Source organism: Hyla sarda, chromosome 3 (genome assembly GCF_029499605.1).
Source record: "Hyla sarda isolate aHylSar1 chromosome 3, aHylSar1.hap1, whole genome shotgun sequence".
Lineage (NCBI taxonomy): Eukaryota > Metazoa > Chordata > Amphibia > Anura > Hylidae > Hyla > Hyla sarda.
In genome coordinates this window covers 23,356,269-23,379,924 of record NC_079191.1, presented here as the reverse complement: position 1 = coordinate 23,379,924, position 23,656 = coordinate 23,356,269, and the positions used below count along the sequence as shown (strand labels likewise).

Genomic DNA, 23,656 nt, shown 5'->3' with positions numbered 1-23,656 from the left:
TAAGGAGGTTTATTTCCAAGGACACACATTGCCTTTCCATAAGGATGGGTGATCCAACTAATGGAACTCCCATCGATCAAAAGAACAGGGGTCCCACCCATGTTCCCCTGGTTAAAAGATGGCCTAGAGTATAGCTTAACTGGTCTCACAGAGCTGGATGGAGCAGCAGAGCACATGCCTAACCAACGTTCCACTCTGGTGATCAATAGGGATCCCAGTGGTTGGATCAGAAATGATCAGATACTGATCAACTACCTGCAGATAGGTAATAAGTGTCCTTTTTGGTAGAACCCATTTAATAGACACTAATAACATACCCTATAGATGCACCAACAGGTAATGGTCCCACCCTTCTATTTGGAGAATGGATGTCCCATGACTCAGTTTTGTAATGGCAGGCAGCAACCAACAAAGGGTGAAGAAGGAAAGACCAGGATGACCATGAGCACTCGTCTTTCCATTGCTGTCTATGAGAGTTATGGGACTATGCAAAAACTGAACCAAAGGAATACATATGGGTAAAATGTTGTTATCCATTTAGATGACAACATCCAAATTTAACTACTAAACCCATAGCTCCTCCTTTCCCCCTCATCAACCTATTTATTGGTCTAAACATCATTCATTTGCTATATAGAACAGTTTCCCCTCTTTGGTTGTCACATGCATGAAGTGAGGGAATGACATCATCCAGCCATCCACTCTGTATCTGTCCAAATCCCTCTCTGAAAGCAGCCCCCACACTTCTGAGAGAGACAGACCATGTAATTTATCCCCTGCAATGATGAGTAATGCTCCCTTTAGTGCTGAGAACTGGGAGGTGTGTGCAGTCTGAGCCAATCCGATACTAAATCACTCTTTGCTGCTTAGAGCAGGAGGGTGGGGGCTGCTCTCAGAGTGTGAGCTAGCTTGCAGAGCCGAGCTGCAATGATTGCTGGGAGATGTAGGCAAGGGAAGAGCAAGATGGCAAAGAATATCAAGCAGCCAGAGAAGACAACAGGGGCCACAGGAGCCATGCATATCGGGCAGGATTGTTTACAGGGAACATATGTGGGTAGTGTAATGGCTTTGGAGTACCCCTTTAACGCCAACAAGAAATATTTAAAAGGATATTTAAAGCAGCTCACGTCACCATTTCTAGAGGTATACGAACATGACTTTTCCAGTCATGTTGCTGGGAGTTGAAGTTTTGCAATATCTGGGAGGGCCACAGTTTGAGACCACTGCTTTAAAGACTCCTAGTTGGAGTAAAAGTCACCTGGAAAAGGTGGCACGAGAAATCTGCTTGGAATATTCTTCTTTTCCAGAATTTGGAGTGGAGCATGAAGCCTTCAAGCACCTTTAAGATCATCTCCTCAAGAAGAAACCTTACCCCTTTGGCCCCACAACTTTTTACATGTACACATTTCCCTCCATCTGGAGGATGCAGATTCCAGTTCTACCTGTAGGTAATACTTCTAATAATATATCTGGCAGTCACGTACAGGTACGCCTCCTCATTTTAGCATCTTCTAATGAACAATTTAATTGTTAGTAATAAAACAGGCAAATAAATCATTAGATACAACCTGTTTAAGCTGATGACTAAGACCCGTGAATAATCCGATAGAGTTTTCGGAAATACACACAGTCACCCGTCGTAGGCATCGTAACCCATTGTTATTGGCAGGAGCAATGATGACCTCACGGTTTAGTTACTGGAACCTTACAAATGTATAACTAGATGCATTCCTGGAGTCTGACTAAACATAATGTGAAAGGGAATTCTGCGGAACCTGGATCAGAGCGATCAGAAATTAACAAAGATCCAAGTCCTTAAAGTGTACCTGTCAGATCCCACACAAAAAAATATAAATAATATGTTACTCAGCAGCTAATCCTGACCATGTACATGTAATTTTTATGCCTCTATCACCTATATTTATTATAAAAATACCCAATTTTCCTTAGCTCAGTGTCCCTCCCTTGTGGTGTTGGAAAGTGATTTGTGTGTGGTGGGAGGGGGCATGTCCCTCATTGTGGTGGTGGGAGGTAATTGGTGTGTGGTGGGAGGGGGCATGTCCCTCATTGTGGTGGTGGGAGGTAATTGGTGTGTGGTGGGAGGGGGCATGTCCCTCATTGTGGTGGTGGGAGGTAATTGGTGTGTGGTGGGAGGGGGCGTGTCCCTCCTTGTGATGGTGGGAGGTGATTGGTGTTCCTGCTCATGCAGCCTTGTCCATGAGTCATCACTTGTCCATGACCCATGGACAAGATGCTGCGGGACTGGTTAGTGTCCCAGTAGGTAGGGGGACTTTTGGGATTTTCACGAGCCATTTTCTTTATTAAATATTTAAAAAAAATTAGGCCTCCGGAGAGGCAATGAGGCCTCTGGAGAGAGAAAGGTAAGCCCTTGTGGGTCCCACCCCGACTGGCCACACTCTATATGGCACTCTCCTCTGGAGAAGAACTGCAATGTTTGCAAGCTACGGGTGGCCCAAGCTAAGGTCAAATGTAAACCACGTCATATGAGTAAGATATTCAAGGACTATAAACAAGCTGAATGTTTCCAATAACAGCAGAATTGGGAACACGGCTCTAGAATGTAATAAAGGATTAGGCTACATTCACACTGTCGTTGTGACCCGGCAGTACACCGGCCGTTGAAAAACAATGGGAGTATAGTGGGAGAAAAATTAGTGCATGCACCGTTATACTCCTGTAAAACAATAGACCCCATTATAATGAATGGGAACCGGCCGTCCCTCATGGACCCGTTACGGGCGGGTCACAACGGCAGTGTGAAAGTAGTCTAAGACATGTATGGACACAATGACTCCACCAGCAGAATAGTGAGTACAGCTCTGGAGTATAATACAGGATATAACTCAGGATCAGTACAGGATAAGTAATGTAATGTATGTACACAGTGACCTCACCAGCAGAATAGTGAGTACAGATCTGGAGTATAATACAGGATATAACTCAGGATCAGTACAGGATAAGTAATGTAATGTATGTACACAGTGACCTCACCAGCAGAATAGTGAGTACAGCTCTGGAGTATAATACAGGATATAACTCAGGATCAGTACAGGATAAGTAATGTAATGTATGTACACAGTGACCCCACCAGCAGAATAGTGAGTACAGCTCTGGGGTATAATACAGGATATAACTCAGGGTCAGTACAGTATAAGTAATGTAATGTATGTACACAGTGACCTCACCAGCAGAATAGTGAGTACAGCTCTGGAGTATAATACAGGATATAACTCAGGATCAGTACAGGATAAGTAATGTATGTACACATTGACCTCACCAGCAGAATAGTGAGTACAGCTCTGGAGTATAATACAGAATATAACTCAGGATCAGTACAGGATAAGTAATGTAATGTATGTACACATTGACCTCACCAGCAGAATAGTGAGTACAGCTCTGGGGTATAATACAGGATATAACTCAGGATCAGTACAGGATAAGTAATGTAATGTATGTACATAGTGACCTCACCAGCAGAATAGTGAGTACAGCTCTGGAGTAGAATATAGGATATAACTCAGGATCAGTACAGGATAAGTAATGTAATGTATGTACACAGTGACCTCACCAGCAGAATAGTGAGTACAGCTCTGGAGTATAATACAGGATATAACTCAGGATATGTGAATTTTTTTTTCAGAATTACTTTACTTTTTATGCATTATCCCACTATCCCAGGAGGCCCTGACGATTGTTAGTACAGAAGCAGGATTTTTTGCTGGTAAAAATTCCATTTATTTTAACCTATCCCCTTCCTTTCTCATAGACTTCACCTGTCTAAAGCTGTGCCCCATCAGGGAGGAGGGTAGTGTAACCAGAAATTCAAGGTCTTTCTTTAGGGGCAGATCAATGCAAAAAACACCTAGTAACTGCTGAAGACATCATAAAACAGCAAAATGATTATCTTAAAATAAGAACCACATCCTGTCACCAGTACAAGAACGACTGTAAAGTGGGGGAAGGGGTCTACAAATAACAAGTTGGGCAACTGAGAGGAGACTGAATATACCGTATATACTGATAAAACTGAAAAATCCGCTCTTGTTGTTGCCATGGAGAACAAAAACAAACACTAGGTGCGGTGTCAAAATAGGACTATAAAAGCCTGCAACCTAATACATGAAAACGGCTCTTAAAGTGACTCAACAGCTTCAAAGCTGAATGGGTAAATAACCTGCCAGAATATTTCATACTGTATATATACTAGATCAGTGGTTCTCAACCTGGGGTACAAGAATCCCCAGGGGTAGCAGTTCTCCAGGGGGTACTTGAAAAAAAAAAAAATCAGTAATGGCAGCCACAACCACTGGTTACTGGTCTGGACCACTTTGAAATAAATGGTCGGTCACTGCACCGAGGAGCGGAGCAGGAGGACAGCAAAGGGGAAGCGCGGGCACTGGGCTGCTGTGGGCAGTAACTACCATCCGCTTTGTTGCTCCACTGCCCCTGCAGACCGGGGACCTACTGCTATGGGCCATAACAATAGGTCCCCAGACCAGAGGAGCACCAAAACGGGACAGTATGGCGGAATACAACTATATAAAGGGAGCAGTTTGGGGGCCTATAGCTATATTTGGGGGGCACAGAGGGGGCCTAACATCTTTATGGGGATGCAAAGTGGGTACTATTACTGTGTGTGACAATAAACATGGGGAGTGTGTAAAGAGGTGGGTATTGTACTGCAGAAAAGAGCCTAAAATGTTTGTTTGGCTGGTTCTGTGGAGAAGTCTTGTATGGGAGAAATCTTAATGGCGGTCTAGGCCAGATAGTGAAGAAAAGAAAAGTAAACAACTCCGGTTAGAGAAGATGTCACCTGTAAATCGGGGGACTGGTGAGATAAGGAGAGGAACGGGGGGGGCTGTTATAGAGGAAAGTAAAGCATCTGAATAAAACTATAAATATTACAAAATGTCTCTAATATGGGGGTTCAATTTTTTTGGGAATGGGCTGTCAAGGGGTACTCGGGCAAAAAAAGGTCGAGAACCACTGTACTAGATGACAGTCATGCCAATGCTTCATGCCCAGTAGGCCCCTTAATTCCTGCTCCAGCTCAACAAATGGTGCCAATTTTGATGGAGAGATAACCAAGCAACCATGGTCACTTCCATTGCCCTACATTTTAGGTTTCCATAAACTTTAAGGGGTGGTCTTCAACACCAACACTTGGTTGTTCAAAGTACAATTTCCAAGTTTTGATATGACTCTTATGACGTCTTGGAAATTGGACCTTCACATGTACCTGAAACAACCAGGTGTTGGGGCTAAAGATGACCCCTGAAGACCACCACTCAATGAAAGTTTATAAAAACATAAAATTTAGATAATTGGAGGTGGCCCTGGTTGGCTGGTTTCTTTTTTTATATGGCCCATTAGTGAAAGACCTTTTTTCCGATCTGCTTACTGTACAAACATTGTTGACAAGGGGTTAAACAGTTTTTCAATTAAAAAGGGTACTCCGCCCCGAGAAATCTTATCCCCTATCCCCTAGCCGCATCTCGGCTGCGGCACCCCAGACATTCGGTGCACGGAGCGAACTTCGCTCAGTGCCGGATGATTGGCGATGCGGAGCGGAAGCTTGAAACGTCATGCCCGCTCGTGATGTCACAGCCATGCCCCCTCAATGCAAGTCTATGGGAGGGGGCGTGATCATACAACAGGAACGGCTATTACCAGATTCATTTTATGCCGTCCACTAAAATCAATGGGCCTACCAATTGGAGAGAGACAAATTGGGAAGTCTATTAAATAAAAAGCCTCATTAGGGCATCTGAGCAGAGTCATCTAAACCTATCAAGAAAACTTGGTGGCCACCCAGAAGAGCTCCCAGGATAAATGGTCTTTAAAGTTGGCCAAAAACCAACTTGTGTATACAGTGAAACCTTTTCCAATACACCACCTCTTTAACATTTTCATCTGGGTACGGAGGTGGTCTTCTCAGTTCCAAATTTATTATGCATTCTTTGAGGAGAGTACCCTCCTAGAAGACCACAATTTTGGGTGGTCATCTCAAAGAGGTTTCCCCGTACTTAGAGTTGAGCCAAAAGGATATAGGGGATTATATAAAAATAAAATAAAATAAAAAATACAATGCCCCACCAAGAACTAGTAAGGAAATACATCACAACATTTTCACGCACTGCCCAGACATTTGTCTTAAGACCTTTTACTAAATGTAGCCTTGGCAGCACACAGTACTATGCTGCAGTCATTCACGAGTCAGACTCTGTTCCTTTTTTTCATCCTGACCACAAACATCCGTGGAGGCACCACCCTGGTACGGAGAGATTTTTTACTTTTAGAAAATGTCACTGCAGTGCCTGTCCCTCTGACAATACTTATGACCAAGACGAGTCACTGAAGGACAAGGCTTCTGTCTCATGCTTGCTACCCCAAACCCCAAAAATGGAATGCACAAGCATCGCACCCCTTCTCCCTCCATACAGTTTTTTTTTTGCTACATCATGTAGTACCTGTGTTATTCAAAATATTCAATAGTAAAAAACCATGGCAATGCATCTCTGCTGTCGTTGCCATAGTGCCCATGCCCCCGCTTCCCGGCCCCTGTCTTCAACCACAAGAAATGCTGCTGAGCCAATCTATGGCCACAGTGGTGCCTGGCCTTAGACAGTGTTTGGCTGTCCGGCCATTTCCTGTATGCCAAAATAATACCCAGGAAGTGGAGATCGGCTGTGACCTGCCTTAGTATGTGATTGGCTGAGCGGACAGTACCAGTATGCCAAAATGGGGACCAGGAGGTGGAGATCAGTGTGGACCTTGGCACCATTGGATCATCAGCAGTGGGGATCAGTAGGAAAATAACGCTAGTTGAGCCAGCTTGACCCCTTTCCAAAGCTATTTGTACTGCCCAACAACGCCTTTAAAAGGGGTACTCCGCCCCTAGACATCTTTTCCCCTATCCAAAGGGTCCCCAATGGCTGGACCCCCGCAATCTTGGCTGTGGCACCCCAGATATCAGGTGCACGGAGCGAACTTCTCTCTGTGCCAGATGACTGGCGATGCGGGTGGAGGCACATGACATCACAGCAATGCCCCCTTAATGCAAGTCTATGGGAGGGGGCGTGATGGCCGTCACGCCCCCTCCCATAGACTTGCATTGAGGTGGTGTCACGAGACTCCAGCGCTGCACCCAACGCTCTAAACAAATGCCGGGTGCAGCAGGGAGATCGTGGGGGTCCCCAGCGGGGGGGGGGGCCCCACGATCAGACATCTTATCCCCTATCCTATGGATAGGGGATAAGATGTCTGGGAGTGGAATACCCCTTTAACACAATTTATTTATGCCCACAATACAGGAATTGTCACTAAGCTTTCCAAAACAGGAGCCAAGATATGTTGCTGAGGTGGGCGGCTTAGCTGGATTTCTTGTTTTGCTAGGGTACAGATCCCGGTGCAGTGATAATCGTGTTCGCAACACGTGACTAAAAGGAGTTTATGGCCCTAAAAAACAACAATTTTACGGTAGTAAATAAAGCAGTCACCCTGATGACACGTGGGTCACGTTAAGCCTCCTCGAGACCGCTCGTAATATCTGCTTCCAGCACAACCATGGTTAAAACGCAAAACAAGAAGCCATAAATCTATCACAGTCATTACCCAGAAGCATAAAAACGCAGTCTCCCCCCCTCCCCCAGTCATGCTCATCAATAATACAGAACGCAGATAAAGCTGCAGGTACCGGAGGAAATGGGCAAAGTAAATTGTGTAAATTAGCTTTAGCTTGTAAGCGGTCTCCGGAGCGCAATATTACGTATCTTTCATGAAAATATGGTGGAGAATTTCCTCGAGACAACAAAAAAAAGATGACTGGACACGGGGTGTGGCCCACGAAGGTTTTGTCTCAGTGTCAGTACTTGGGAGAGAACTGATCTCTTGGCCGGTATTAGGGGTTGTCCAATCCCCTTATCCACCTTCTTCTTTTGTATTTTCCAGGAGACATTTACTCTCTTCCCCTCCTTCCCTTGGGTTCTATTACCACTGGCGCCTCTAGTGTCCCATCGGGGTTCCTCAAGATTCTGATGAGAACTAAGCCTAAGAACAGATATATGGAATGGGGCGAGGCCATATCCATTGAAGCAATGTCCGCCAAAGCATGGAGAACTTTATTTGACTAAGGCTGGGTTCCCATTACATTTTCCCCCATACGGGAGCGCATACGGCAGGTGAGAGCTAAAAACTTGCGCTCCCGTATGCCTTTCTATGCGCTCCCGTATGTAATTCATTTCAATGAGCCGACCGCAGTGAAACGTTCGGTCGGCTCCTTTTTGCCCCGTATACGCTTTTTACCCGCACCTAAAACCGTGGTCGACCACGGTTTTAGGTCCGGTTGTAAAAGCGCATATGGGGGAAAAAAATTAGCCGATCGGACCGAACGTTTCACTCCGGCCGGCTCACTGAAATGAATTACATACGGGAGCGCATAGAAAGGCATACGGGAGTGCAAGTTTTTAGCTCTCACCTGCCGTATGCGGTCCCGTATGAGGGAAAACGTATTGGGAACCCAGCCCAAGGGTGCGTTCACACTGAGGAATTCCAAAGTGGAAATTTACGTTTTTTCCCCACACAAATTTTGCGTGAGAATCCACAGAGATTTGTGCGGAACATAGGAGGAAACTGGGATTTTTTTTTTTGCTGGACTACAACCAACAATTGGAATTTCCCTTTTTATTAATTTTTTTTTTCATGCGGAATTTCCCTGTGGATTCCGCGCAGAAACTATTTCAAGCAGAACATTTTTTACCATTGACTTCAATGGACTTCTGCTCGCGTATTCCGCAAGAAGAATGAACAGGTTCTTTCTTCTAGCAGAACAGAATTTCGCGAGCGGAATTTACGGAGTGTGAACAGTGCAGAGTAAAATACATTGAAGTCAATGGCAAAGCAGATGTTAATTATTTCTAAGCTGAGAATTCAAGAGGAATTAAACGAGTAAATTCCTCTTGAATTACTCAGTGTGAACGCGCCCTCATGAAGACAACCAATTACATTTTTTTTTTATTCTAATGGGAAGGGTTTTTTTGTTTTGTTTTTCAGTTTGTGGGAGATGACCATGATAATTGATGGCGACTAGGTCATGGAGACCATTGGAGAAAGAACATCACTGTGATAAAGCTGAGAAATGAAGAATTCATGTTATTAGGGCACCGGCAATGATCCCGCTAAGAGGCTATAGAAAAGGATTGTAACATCTGAAAGTCATCCTACAAATATGGCGAAGAGGTAAAATGAGCAGAACTATTTGCATATTTATTGATCCACAAACCACGTAGATATGGATGCTTTAATGTATCAACTAGGACCTATCATGGGATCATGGGTTGTCTTTACCCAATAAGGGGATAATGGAAATCCAGTGGTCTCCAAGGACCAATTTGCAAAACCACTGGATGAAAAGGGCGTTTATTGCTCGGTTTGTAATCGGACTTCGTCGGTCCAAAAGAGACCAGAGAAATATGTGGGGAACCTGTATATGTAATACACTCTTTGGGAAAATGGAGTTCCAGATCTGTCCATATTGAGATTGGAGAGTGGGAAGGGGGATCATCACATCCAGCATAGCATTTGCCCATAAATTGATAGCTGGTAGCTTAGCCTCATTGGTTCTTCAGCCATGAACATACACCGTACGCTAAAATCGTCAGATACACTTTAAAAGGAGTAGTCCACTGCCCCAGCGTCCGGAACATTTTGTTCCGAACGCTGGGTGCGGGCTGCGGTGGTCGTGATGTCACTGCCATGCCCCTCATAATGTCATGCCACACCCCCTCAATGCAAATCTATGGGAGGGGCGTGGCGGTTACCACACCCCCTCCCATAGACTTGCATTGAGGGGGCGTGGAGTGACCTCACGACCCCCTTGCAGCCCGCACCCAGCGTTTGGAACAAGATGTTCCAGACTCTGGGGCAGTGGAGTACCCCTTTAAGAGAGTATGGCCCTTAGTAGACAACTTAGCATTAGGCTGGGTTCACACTACATTTGTAGTGTACAGGAACCGGGGGGGGGGAAACCAGGCGCTCCCGTATCCCAGCCGGACCCGTCCCGTATGTAATGCATTTCAATGAGCTGACCGGAGTTAAACGCTGACTCAGGTCGGCTCATTTTTGCTCCATATACGGTTTTCTGACCTGACCCAAGACTCTGGTATACCACGGTTTTAGGTCCGGTTAGAGAACCGTATACGGTCAAAAATGAGCCGACCGGAGTCAGCGTTTGACTCCAGTCGGCTCATTGAAATGCATTACATATGGGCCTGTTCCGGCTGGGATACGGGAGCGGACGGTTTTCGCTGCCCCCAACCGGATCCGGCACCAGTACACTACAAATGTAGTGTGAACCGCTCCTTAGTAGGGTAAAAGTGAACACATCCAATGGTATGTTCATGGTTTGTGAACTTTTCTTTAAAATAGGCAGATTATATCTGTCTAAGGTAAAACGTTGAATACTATTCATCAAGTCCCTATTTGGTCCTTGAATTCCTTTTCGAATGGGAAGTAACAAACATGCACATCTTTTCATGTCTCAGTGACTTTCCCCCATGACCATCTTGAGTATTTCAAGCTAATGAACATGTCGTGTCTCGCCTACAGGCCGACTAGTTTGTACGAATGATCGCTTTCCAGAAATAACATGAAATCAATGAACTGGTCTTCATAGCTGACCGCGGATTTAGATGCACTCATCATCTGGACTATGGTGGTTTGATGAGGTCTTGGCATGATCTGAGCCGACATGACTGACGTTGACTCCCATGAGTACCTATGGTTCTTTCACTACTAATCTGCAAATGAAAATTTTGTTTTCATAAACAATTGTAGGAGTCTATGAACATGGGGTGTAATGGATGCCTATGTGCACAGCAGCTTTTATGTGGGATCAAACCAGACAGGCAGCCCTCACCACACATATCAGTGAGCCTTGGACACCCATGACTATCCCGCTCACTGGCTGTCCTTTCTTAGAGCACATTTTGTAGGTACTAACCTCTACATACCAAGAAAACCCCAATCGCCATTCTAGAGATACTGACCCAGTCATCTAGACATTACATTTTGGCTCTTAGTGCACCATTACACATTGGTAACTGTACGGCCTCCCTAATACACCTTAGAGGTGCCATTGTACAGACATAGGGGGAGATTTATCATAACCTGTGGAAAGGAAAAGTTGCCCAGTTGCCCATAGCAACCAATCAGATCGTTTCTTTCATTTTTAACAAGGCCTCCGCAAAATGAAAGAAGCAATCGGATTGGTTGCTATGGGAAACTGGGCAACTTTTCCTTTCCACAGGTTATGATAAATCTCCCCCATAATGTTATTTATGCCACATGTCTGTGGTGTAGTGTCATGGCTGCTTGGTGTTACATACATAATGGTATTATCTACATTATATGAAAACATTTTTGTTAACAACTAACAGGTACACTTTAAGATTACTAGAAAACCTTTAATGAACCACTCATTTATAGTAACAGGCACAAGGAACCCAATGCCCATTGAATGTATAACTATACATCAAAGATGCTTACAGTGGACCTTTTAGCTCTCCTGTTTGGTGTAGGATAGGGGACGTCCAGGGTAAGGTACAGGGCCCCAGTTATTATGACCATATGGTGTCCATTTTAGGACATCGTCAGTCGTACCTCAGTCCTTCGTCAGGCAAAACAGCGTCCCGCCTCCTCCCTCGGACCAATCTCCGTCAGGCGTCAGCCGCAACTCCCTCCTCCATCCTTTGTCATTCTAAAGTCTATCATCGAAAACTCTGTCATCCCTCAGACAAAGAACCTTCCTGCCGACATTGTTCTGCTGTACATGCTATTCAATGTCGGCTCTGCTATACAGTGCTGTGTAGCGTCGGCACTGCTATGCATCTGAGGGAGAATCGTCCGAGGCATGACGACGTTTCGGATGAGGGAGTTGTGGCTGAAGGATGACAGTGATTGGTGTGAGGGAGGAGGCGGGACGCCGTTTCGCCTGACGGAGGACGGAGTTGCGGCTGACGACTGACGGCGACTGGTCCGAGGGAGGAGGTGGGACGCCGTTTAACCTGACGGAGGACAGAGGTACGGCTGACGACTGACGATGTCCTAAAATGGACACCGTATGACTGCCCTATTGTTGTCTTTGGTTCAGGTAAAGCCATGACTTACTAACTCCTTGACTCTGGATCATTTAAGAAGTGGAGCGTCTGTGAGATACGTTCCACTGTGCTGAATTACGGGATAGTCCACGTGTCTACAGGGGAATGGGTATAACTCACATCGTAACAGCCTCAATTGTCACTAAACAGGATTGCGTGACACGGATCACTGCAGAAGCCGGATATCACCGCGAAGAAAACAAGCGTAGATCCCGGCATAAAGGAACGTGACTCATCCACAGCAGAGATGACAAAGACTGACACAGGGCTAGTGTCAATGGCATCTGGATACAGAAGGAACGAAGGGACGGAGCCAAGGCGAACCCAGGCTTGTCCTGACAACAACTTCCACCCACTTATCTACCAGCAGCTGCTGAGACTGCAGAGCAAAAATGGAGGTTACAGGGTCAGGTCTGCAGATGAAGCTTTTACTGCATCTCCTATAACAAGGCTAAGGCGGAAGAGAAGGACCGTGCTAAAAACACGGGAATCTAAAACAAGACACAGACAGCGCTCCGTAGTGCGATACCGGTGTGAACCAGGATTGATACAATAAAAGTGGTGCTTACCACATAAAGTGACACTCCACCAAGTGTAACTATGGAAAAAGAGTTGTGATTTTTGGTGCTCCACGTCCAACCTCAATTATAAAAGCCAAAAGTCCTCCAATGTGACGGCGGGATTCAGAGGTGCTGGACACACAGACTAGAGGGATCTCGAGTTTAATCACCCATGATGCAACGCGTTTCACAGTAAAACTGCTTCATCGGGCTTTCTACTCCGGGATCTCGAGTATAATCACCCATGATGCAACGCGTTTCACAGTAAAACTGCTTCATCGGGCTTTCTACTCCTTGAATATATTTTATTACGTTAAAGGGGTACTCCGGCGCTGGACATGTTATCCCCTATCCAAAAGGATAGGGGAGAACATGTCTGATTGCGGGGTCTGGCTGCTGGAGACCCCTGCCTCTTCGCTGCGGCACCCCAGTCATCCGGTGCACGGAGCCAACTCTGCTCAGTGTCTGATGACTGGCGATCACCTCCATTCATGTCAATGGGAGGAAGCGTGATGGCGGTGTACTAGTCGTCATGCCCCCTCTGATAGACATGAATGGAGGGGACATGGCATGAAGTCATGATCACATAGGGAACAACATGTCTAGGGGGCGGAGTATCCCTTTAAAGCATTTACATTTCATAACCGGTATCACCTAGTGATCCAAGATGGGCACTCATACCAGTATTACGCTATTACTACTGAAAAATGGAAGACTGGAAACCCAACAATAAGGGATCTCTCAACACGCACAGTGTCCAAACTGGTTCCTCGATGCCCCATCTTTAGATTTGACATATCTGTCTAAACCACTGGTCTCAAACGGTGACCCTCCAGATGTTGCAAAACTTCAACTCCCAGCATGCCCGGAAAGCCATTGGCTGTCCAGGCAAGCCGGGAGTTGAAGTTTTGCAACATCTGAAGGGTCACCGTTTGAGACCAGTGGCCTAAACAATGGTCTATTCAAATCGGTAAAGCTTGAGTCAATGGCTTCCAGTTATCGAAATCTTTGCGAAACAGCTGTCTGCAGATGGTACTCTTTTTCTGGAGAGATTTCTATCTTGGGAAAATTCCCAATTCGTTAAGAAAACTCTGAAGTTGAAGTGAGAAGCTGACGTTAAGGGAAAGCTACCTGTTGATGGAGCGGCTTTGCATATCCTTCATTCCCAGAATTCCCAGGGGAGTGCCAATTCCTATGAATCTTCACACACCGTTATGGTGTTCTCCTCAAGTAGAAATCTTATTTCTTTACCCATGTTGTCAAATGAATTCTAACACTTAGGATGAAGCTCCTTTGTTCCTGAAAGTAATGGGCTCCACCACCATTGTTATCTTTCGATGTCCTGTATATTATAGTGTGATTCCTGTTTGCTACATTTATAGAGGTAGACCATCTTGGGGTAATCCAACTAGTCTCTTGGCACAACCCAACTAGACTGATCGTTATTAAAAGCTAGCCCCAAAAAAAGGAGGAGTACTCCAGGGAAAATTATATATATTTATAGAAAGCCACCACACTACCTGAATATGTTCCCTCTGGCTGCTTGAAATTCTCTGCGATCCTTCTCTTCCCTTGCCTACATCTCCCAGCATTCATTGCAGCTCTCCTCTGCCTTCCAGCTCACTCTCTGATAACAGCCCCAACCCTTCTGCTCTGAGCTGCAGAGAGAGGTTCAGCGTCTGACTGGCTGAGGCTGCGCACACCTCCCAGTTCTCAGCCCTAAAGGGAGCATGACATCAGTGCAGGGCACAAACCACATGGTCTAGGTCTTTCAGGAGGGTGGGGGCTGCTTTTAGATAGGGATTTGGATAAAGAGTGGATGGCTGGATGATGTCATTCCCTCACTTCATGCATGTAAGCGACAACCAAAGAGGGGAAACATTATATATATATATATATATATATATATATATATATATATATATGTGTGTGTGTGTAGACAAATAGGTTAATGAGAGGGAGAGAATTGGCTATGGGTTTCATTCTCCTTTAAAACCTCAAGCACATGTAGAGATACATAGCGCACATCAGTAACACTGTGGTCCTTATTCCTACCCTCCAACAAAGATTGGATTCCCAGTCTCCATATCCCAGGTCATTGCTCCATATTCCTTGATCTGATCTTCGTTCTCATTGATCCTTGTAGCCATCTTCCTCTTCATTCTCTTTATCTTCAGACAGTGTGACTGAGCGGACATCACAATTAATGTCAATTAGATGAGTAACGTTATGAAGCGCTGCCCGATAATTGCTGGAGAAAGAGTCTAAATAAGACGGCAACGTCATTCACTATGCGGCTTCAGTAAAAGCCCCAACTAGGGAGGCCCTGTTCCTATCTTGTTTGGGCACAGGTATGTCGTGTGCCTAGTGAGTGTCCTTTTGGCACATGCAGGGCTGGTATTTCTCCCATGTGCCATGCTATTTCTTCACGCACCAGCAGGAGAAAGTAAAAAAAATTAATCCAGGAACCGCAGACCAACAATGCAATGGTCACAACCATACATGACATGGCTTTGCTTCAGGTTCAGGGTAACCATGCCTAAACAACCACTCCATAAAGAAATCTTGGCCAACCCAATACCAGGCATTAGTCAGCCGCTGGGGAGACCATTTTGTTACAATAAAATTGGTTAGACGGCAAACTTCACCTCATGTTCCTTTGAACTCTTCTGATCTATGGAGTGCTCCATCAGTGTAGAATGCTTAAAGGGGTACTCCGCCCCTAGACATCTCATCCCCTATCCAAAGGAAAGGGTCCGGCCGCTGGGGACACTAGCGATCTCCCTGCTGCACCCGGAGTTCGTTTAGAGCGTTGAGTGCTCGTGACATCACGGCCACGCCCCACTCGTGCTGTCATGCCCCCTTCCGTAGACTGGCATTGAGTGGGAGTGGCCGTGACATCACGAGCGGGGCGTGACCTTGACGTCACGATCCTACGCCCCGCATCGACAGTTATCCGGCAAGGAGAGAAATTCGCTCCGTGCACCAGATGTCTGGGGTGCTGCAGCTGAGATCACAGGGGTCTCCAGCGGCGGGACCCCCGCGATCAGACATCTTATCCCCTATCCTTTGGATAGGGGATATGATGTCTAGGGGCGGAGTACCCCTTTAAGACAACCCAACTCGCGCCTCAAGACAACCCAACTCGAGCCTAAGGACAACCCAATTACCGTTTTGGGATAACCAATCATAATATCTTGGAACAACCCAATGAGTAAGGGTATTGCCCCATGAACACTTCTGACTGATCTACAGGATTGAGGGGAAGTGAAGAGGGGTCTGACCCCCATGATGTCAAGAATGGGAGCCCCTGTCTGAATGGAGAGGCAGTGCGCATACTTAACCACAGCTCCATTAATTGTCTATGGGAGTCCCAAGGATAGCTGAGCACGGTACTCGGCCAACTTCGGCAATCCTGTAGACATAGAATGGAGCACTGATACGCGGTTTTCTTCTCCTTTAATATTCTAAAAAGTAAAAAATGTCACTTATTTCCTGCTAACAAAGGGCAATGCATTGTGGGAGCTCAGGGTAACAGTTATACTGTTAGGTCTGTTTCCAAGAGCAACAAGGCGAATTTTGAAATAATTCTAAATAATTGTGTTTTATTTTAAATTGAATTACACCATAAAAGGGGAACTCCGGTGGAAAACTTTTTTTCTCTTTTTTTAAATCAACTGGTGCCAGAAAGTTAAACAGATTTGTAAATGACTTCTATTAAAAAATCTTAATCCTTCCAGTACATATTAGCTGCTGACTACTACAGAGGAAATGCTTTTCTTTTTGGAACACAGTGCTCTCTGCTGACATCACGAGCACAGTGCTCTCTGCTGACATCTCTGTCCATTTTAGGAATTGTCCAGAGTAGGAGAAAATCCCCATAGCAAACATATGCTGCTCTGGACAGTTCCTAAAATGGACAGAGGTGTCAGCAGAGAGCACTGTGCTCCGAAAAGAATGTCCTTTGTAGTATTCAGCAGCTAATAAGTCCTGGAAGGATTAAGATTTTTAATAGAAGTAATTTACAAATCTGTTTAACTTTCTGGCACCAGTTGATTAAAAAAAAAAAAAAAAAAAGTTTTCCACTGGAGTACCCCTTTAAGGTCCCATGGACAAGGATAACGGCAGTGTTTCCCAACCAGGGTGCCTCGAGCTGTTGAAAATAGGGATCGACCGATTATCGGTATGGCCGATATTATCGGCCGATAATCACGATTTTGGGCATTATCGGTATCGGCAATTAGCTTGCCGATAAGCCGATAATGCCCCGCCCCCCGCACCGCCCCCACCGCACCGCACCGCGACCGCCCCGCGTCGCACCCCCCACCGTAGTGCTGGGAGGTATACCGGTATGAACCGGATACAGTTTTTTTTTCTCCCACGGTATGGATTTTTCCCCATACCGCTATACCGGTCGGGCCCCTCCCCCACCCTCCAAGTCAATAAAAAAAAATTAACTTACCCGTAATGGGGGTGGTCTGGCCCATCCATCCTTCCTGTAGTGTCCGGCAGCATTCCGGGTGGAGGGTGAACCGGTCCGGGCTGTCCTTCTTCTCCGGGGGTCCTCTTCTCCACTCTGGGCAGGCTCTGGCCTAGTACGCTGCATAGACGCCGTGACGTCAGGTGCGTCGCTGCGCACGGGCGTCACTGCTGCGTTACTAGGCCGGAGCCTGCCCGGAGTGGAGAAGAGGACCCCCGGAGAAGAAGGACAGCCCGGACCGGTTCACCCTCCACCCGGAATGCCACCGGACACTACAGGAAGGATGGATGGCCCGGACCACCCTGACAGGTAGGGGGAGAGAAGCGGGTGGTGGCGGCGGCCTATGGCACCGCAAAAGCCACTGCAGTGCATTGATTTAAAGCGCCCACTTTAAATCAATGATCTGCAGCGGTGTTGCGGGGGGATAAATAGCCGATAACTTATACCGGAATATCAGTATAAATTATCGGCTATCGGCCCTAACCTCCACCGATTATCGATATCGGCCCTAAAAAAATGATATCGGTCGATCCCTAGTTGCAAAACTACAACTTCCAGTATGCCTGGACAGCCGAAGGCTGTCCAGGCATGCTGGAAGTTGTAGTTGTGCAACAGCTGGAGGCACCTTGGTTGAGAAACCCTCCACCTTGGTGTCGTCTTCAGTTCCTTAATGGAGAGGTTCTCAAACATGACAGATCTGGGGATTATACACACTGGCAAACTATAGGGATTAGCCGTACGTTATTGGATTACAATAAGCCATAAACAATATTTTGCACTCTATGCAGAATGCAGACACGAAACGTACGCGCAGGGGAAGGTGACGGGGACCTTCATATGACTACCGGGTGTATGGGATATCACTATCCGAGGGAAGCAAACAACATGGCTGCTGTATGTGCCACATTGTGGGAATACGATAGGTCGACCTCAGTTCACCACGGAGATAATATATATATATGAAAAACTGAGTCACTATATATATACACATTACTTCTCTTGTACTTTACCTGAGTTACAGTGGGGATCAAAAGTTTGGGCACCCCAGGTAAAAATTTGTATCAATGTGAATAATGAAGCCAATGAAAGAAGGGAAAATCTCCAAAAGGCATCAAATTACAGATTAGACATTCTTATAATATGTCAACAAAAGTTAGATTTTATTTCCATCATTTACACTTTCAAAATAACAGAAAACAAAAAAATGGCGTCTGCAAAAGTTAGGGCACCCTGCAGAATTTATAGCACGCACTGCCCCCTTTGCACAGCTGAGACCTGCCAGTGTCATGGATTGTTCTCAATCATCATCTGGGAAGACCAGGTGATGTCAATCTGAAAGGTTTTAAATGCCCAGACTCATCTGACCTTGCCCCAACAATCAGCACCATGGGTTCTTCTAAGCAGTTGTCTAGAAATCTGAAACTGAAAATAGTTGACGCTCACAAAGCTGGAGAAGGCTGTAAGAAGATAGTAAAACGCTTTCAGATGTCAATATCCTCTGTTCAGAATGTAATTAAGAAATGGCAGTCATCAGGAACAGTGGAAGTTAAAGCAAGATCTGGAAGACCAAGAAAAATATCAGACAGAACAGCTCACAGGATTGTGAGAAAAACAATTCAAAACCCATGTTTGACTGCACAATCCCTCTAGAAAGATCTGGCAGACACTGGAGTTGTGGTACACTATTCCACTATAAAGAGATACTTGTACAAATATGGTCTTCATGGAAGAGTCATCAGAAGAAAACCTCTTCTACATCATCACCACAAAAATCAGCATTTGAACTTTGCAAACGAACATATAGACAAGCCTGATGCATTTTGGAAACAAGTTCTGTGGACCGATAAGGTTAAAATTGAACTTTTTGGCCGGAATGAGCAAAGGTACGTTTGGAGAAGAAGGGGAACAGAATTTAATGAAAAGAACCTCTGTCCAACTGTTAAGCATGGGGGTGGATCAATCATGCTTTGGGGTTGTATTGCAGCCAGTGGCACAGGGAACATCTCACGAGTAGAAGGAAAAATGGATTCAATAACATTTCAGCAAATTATTTATGCTAACTTGATGCCATCAATGAAAAAGCTGAAGTTAAAGAGAGGATGGCTTCTACAAATGGATAATGATCCTAAACACACCTCGAAATCCACAGGGGATTACATCAAGAGGCATAAACTGAAGGTTTTGTCATGGCCTTCACAATCTCCTGACCTCAACATAATTGAAAATCTATGGATAGACCTTAAAAGAGCAGTGCGTGACAGACAGCCCAGAAATCTCCAAGAACTGGAAGACTTTTGTAAGGAAGAATGGGCAAAGATACCTCAAACAAGAATTGAAAGACTCTTGGCTGGGTACAAAAAGCGTTTACAAGCTGTGATACTTGCCAAAGGGGGCAGTACAAGATATTAACTCTGCAGGGTGCCCAAACTATTGCAGACGCCATTTTTTTTTTATTTTCTGTTATTTTGAAAGTGTAAATGATGGAAATAAAATCTTACTTTTGTTGACATATTATAAGAATGTCTAATCTGTAATTTGATGCCATTTGGAGATTTTTCCTTATTTCCTTGGCTTCTTTATGCACATTAATACAAATTTTTACCTGGGGTGCCCAAACTTTTGATCCCCACTGTATATCCTGTATTATACTCCAGAACTGTACTCACTATTCTGCTGGTGAGGTCCCAGTGTACATACATTACTTATCCTGTACTGATCCTGAGTTATATCCTGTATTATATTCCAGAACTGTACTCACTATTCTGCTGGTGAGGTCCCAGTGTACATACATTACATTACTTATCCTGTACTGATCCTGAGTTATATCCTGTATTATACTCCAGAGCTGTACTCACTATTCTGCTGGTGAGGTCACTGTGTACATATATTACATTACTTATCCTGTACTGATCCTGAGTTATATCCTGTATTATACTCCAGAGCTGTACTCACTATTCTGCTGGTGAGGTCACTATGTACATACATTACATTACTTATCCTGTACTGATCCTGAGTTATATCCTGTATTATACTCCAGAGCTGTACTCACTATTCTGCTGGTGAGGTCACTGTGTACATACATTACATTACTTATCCTGTCCTGATCCTGAGTTATATCCTGTTTTATACTCCAGAGCTGCACTCACTATTCTGCTGGTGAGGTCACTGTGTACATACATTACATTACTTATCCTGTACTGATCCTGAGTTATATCCTGTAATATACTCCAGAGCTGCACTCACTATTCTGCTGGTGAGGTCACTGTGTACATACATTACATTACTTATCCTGTACTGATCCTGAGTTATATCCTGTATTATACTCCAGAGCTGTAGCCATCAGTGTTTTACATAATGACCTATACAACTCCCTGGCTACAGAGTATCAGATCACAGGCACAGCAGGGGTTAATTAAGAATTTGCCAAAAACAGACAAGAGGTGTCTCACTGAGAGAACAACCTCTGCTTCTTGGAGCCCCCATGGGTCACTGCCCCCTCTGCCCTCCATATTACACTGATCCGACTGTATAAACAAGGGGATATTGTGGGTGACCCTACACCCATCAGACATACTCACCGGGTCACTGCGCATTGGTTACTGGCAGGGCGACCCAGGGATGTGACCCGAGCAGCGTCAGGATACACCCAGAGAATACCACGGTGTCAGCAGAACCAGTCAGCCCATCTAGGCTGCCCAATATTGTAAATAATATCACTAGTCCCTGTCCCTATCTTATATGAAGGATAGCCTTATGCCTGTCCCTATCTTATATGAAGGATAGCCTTATGCCTATCTCTATCTTATATGAAGGATAGCCTTATACCTATCCCTATCTTATATGAAGGATAGCCTTATGCCTGTCCCTATCTTATATGAAGGATAGCCTTATGCCTGTCCCTATCTTATATGAAGGATAGCCTTATGCCTATCCCTATCTTATTTGAAGGATAGCCTTATGCTTATCCCTATCTTATATGAAGGATAGCCTTATGCTTATCCCTATCTTATATGAAGGATAGCCTTATGCCTGTCCCTATCTTATATGAAGGATAGCCTTATGCCTGTCCCTATCTTATATCAAGGATAGCCTTATGCCTGTCCCTATCTTATATCAAGGATAGCCTTATGCCTGTCCCTATCTTATATCAAGGATAGCCTTATGCCTGTCCCTATCTTATATCAAGGATAGCCTTATGCCTGTCCCTATCTTATATGAAGGATAGCCTTATGCCTGTCCCTATCTTATATGAAGGATAGCCTTATGCCTGTCCCTATCTTATATGAAGGATAGCCTTATGCCTGTCCCTATCTTATATGAAGAATAGCCTTATGCCTATCTCTATCTTATATGAAGGATAGCCTTATGCCTGTCCCTATCTTATATGAAGGATAGCCTTATGCCTGTCCCTATCTTATATGAAGGATAGCCTTATGCCTGTCCCTATCTTATATGAAGGATAGCCTTATGCCTATCTTATATGAAGGATAGCCTTATGCCTATCCCTATCTTATATGAAGGATAGCCTTATACCTATCACTATCTTATATGAAGAATAGCCTTATGCCTGTCCCTATCTTATATGAATGATATGCTAATACCTATCCCTATCTTATATGAAGGATAGCCTTATGCCTGTCCCTATCTTATATGAAGGATAGCCTTATGCCTGTCCCTATCTTATATGAAGGATAGCCTTATGCCTATCTTATATGAAGGATAGCATTATGCTTATCCCTATCTTATATGAAGGATAGCCTTATGCCTATCCCTATCTTATATGAAGGATAGCTTTATACCTATCACTATCTTATATGAAGAATAGCCTTATGCCTATCCCTATCTTATATGAAGAATAGCCTTATACCTATCCCTATCTTATATGAAGGATAGCCTCATGCCTATCTCTATCTTATATGAAGGATAGTCTTCTGCCTATCCCTATCTTATATGAAGGATAGCCTTATGCCTATCCCTATCTTATATGAAGGATATCCTTATGCCTATCCCTATCTTGATCAATGGGAACTTCCCTCTCTACTGCTAATACCTCTCTCTATACACCCATGAGAATGATTCTGAAATAATGACCCCTATATCCCCTTCCTCACATACAGGGGTTAGGACTGTATCACATATTATCTTGGGCACAGGATACAGAGTTTGTTACCGAACGGCTAGTGTGACACATGGGGGAGATGAGGGGACAGTAATGCCAGTGACACCGGGGGGAGATGAGGGGACAGTAATGACAGTGACACCGGGGGAAGATGAGGGGACAGTAATGCCAGTGACACCGGGGGGAGATGAGGGGACAGTAATGACAGTGACACCGGGGGGAGATGAGGGGACAGTAATGACAGTGACACCGGGGGGAGATGAGGGGACAGTAATGACAGTGACACCGGGGGGAGATGAGGGGACAGTAATGACAGTGACACCGGGGGAAGATGAGGGGACAGTAATGACAGTGACACCGGGGGGAGATGAGGGGACAGTAATGACAGTGACACCGGGGGAAGATGAGGGGACAGTAATGCCAGTGACACCGGGGGGAGATGAGGGGACAGTAATGACAGTGACACCGGGGGGAGATGAGGGGACAGTAATGACAGTGACACCGGGGGGAGATGAGGGGACAGTAATGACAGTGACACCGGGGGGAGATGAGGGGACAGTAATGACTGTGACACCGGGGGGAGATGAGGGGACAGTAATGCCTGATCATATGATGTCACCATGTTGTGTAGTGATGTCATGTGACGTGCGGCATCCTGGCTCCCGGATTATTAATACATTTGTCCAGTCCTGACATAAACTGGTGCAATTCTTAAACCTTGTCCCATAACCATTTATATACACTGCCACTTATCTTAGAATTGGCATACACTGCTGCAGAACATCTTCAGATATACAGAATTCCAAAAGTGCTGGTCATTTATCACAATCACAGAAAACCTAAGACACAAGATGCTGCAGAACCTCTTGGAATTACCATACACTGCTGCAGAACCTCTTAGAAAAGCATTATTTTCAAGAAAGCTGGTCATTTACCATAATCACTGAAAACTAAACACAAGATGCTGCAGAACCTCTTTTAATTCTCATACACTGGTGTAGAACCTCTTGGATCCCTATAAACTGCTGCAGAACCTCTTTTAATTCCCCTGCACTGCTGCAGAACCTCTTTCAATCACATACATGATTACAAAACCTTATAGCATCCCCACTTTTTACTGCAGAACCTCTTGTCGTTTCTATACATTGTTGTAGCACCTCTAACCTCATTTCCAATACACTAATGCATATCTAAGAATTCCCATACACTGCTGCGGAACCTCTTAGATTCCTCCACACTGCTGCGGAACCTCTTAGATTCCTACACACTGCTGCGGAACCTCTTAGATTCCTCCACACTGCTGCGGAACCTCTTAGATTCC

At 45.0% G+C, this 23,656-nt stretch overlaps 1 protein-coding gene across 8 annotated transcripts in view; it reads right to left on the bottom strand.

The window, feature by feature from the left end:
• The window catches only part of TNFRSF21 (TNF receptor superfamily member 21), a 145,251-nt gene that overhangs the window by 76,315 nt on the left and 45,280 nt on the right, over positions 1 to 23,656 (bottom strand). The window contains exon 1 of one of the 8 annotated variants that reach the window (XM_056563872.1): positions 11,680 to 11,765. The exons of 6 other annotated variants lie outside the window; for them this stretch is intronic. The gene's annotated coding sequence lies outside the window, so the exon portion shown is untranslated. Of the gene's footprint in view, positions 1 to 11,066; positions 11,086 to 11,679; positions 11,766 to 23,656 lie in introns of those variants that run through there. One more of the 8 variants, XM_056563874.1, reaches the window with a different exon arrangement.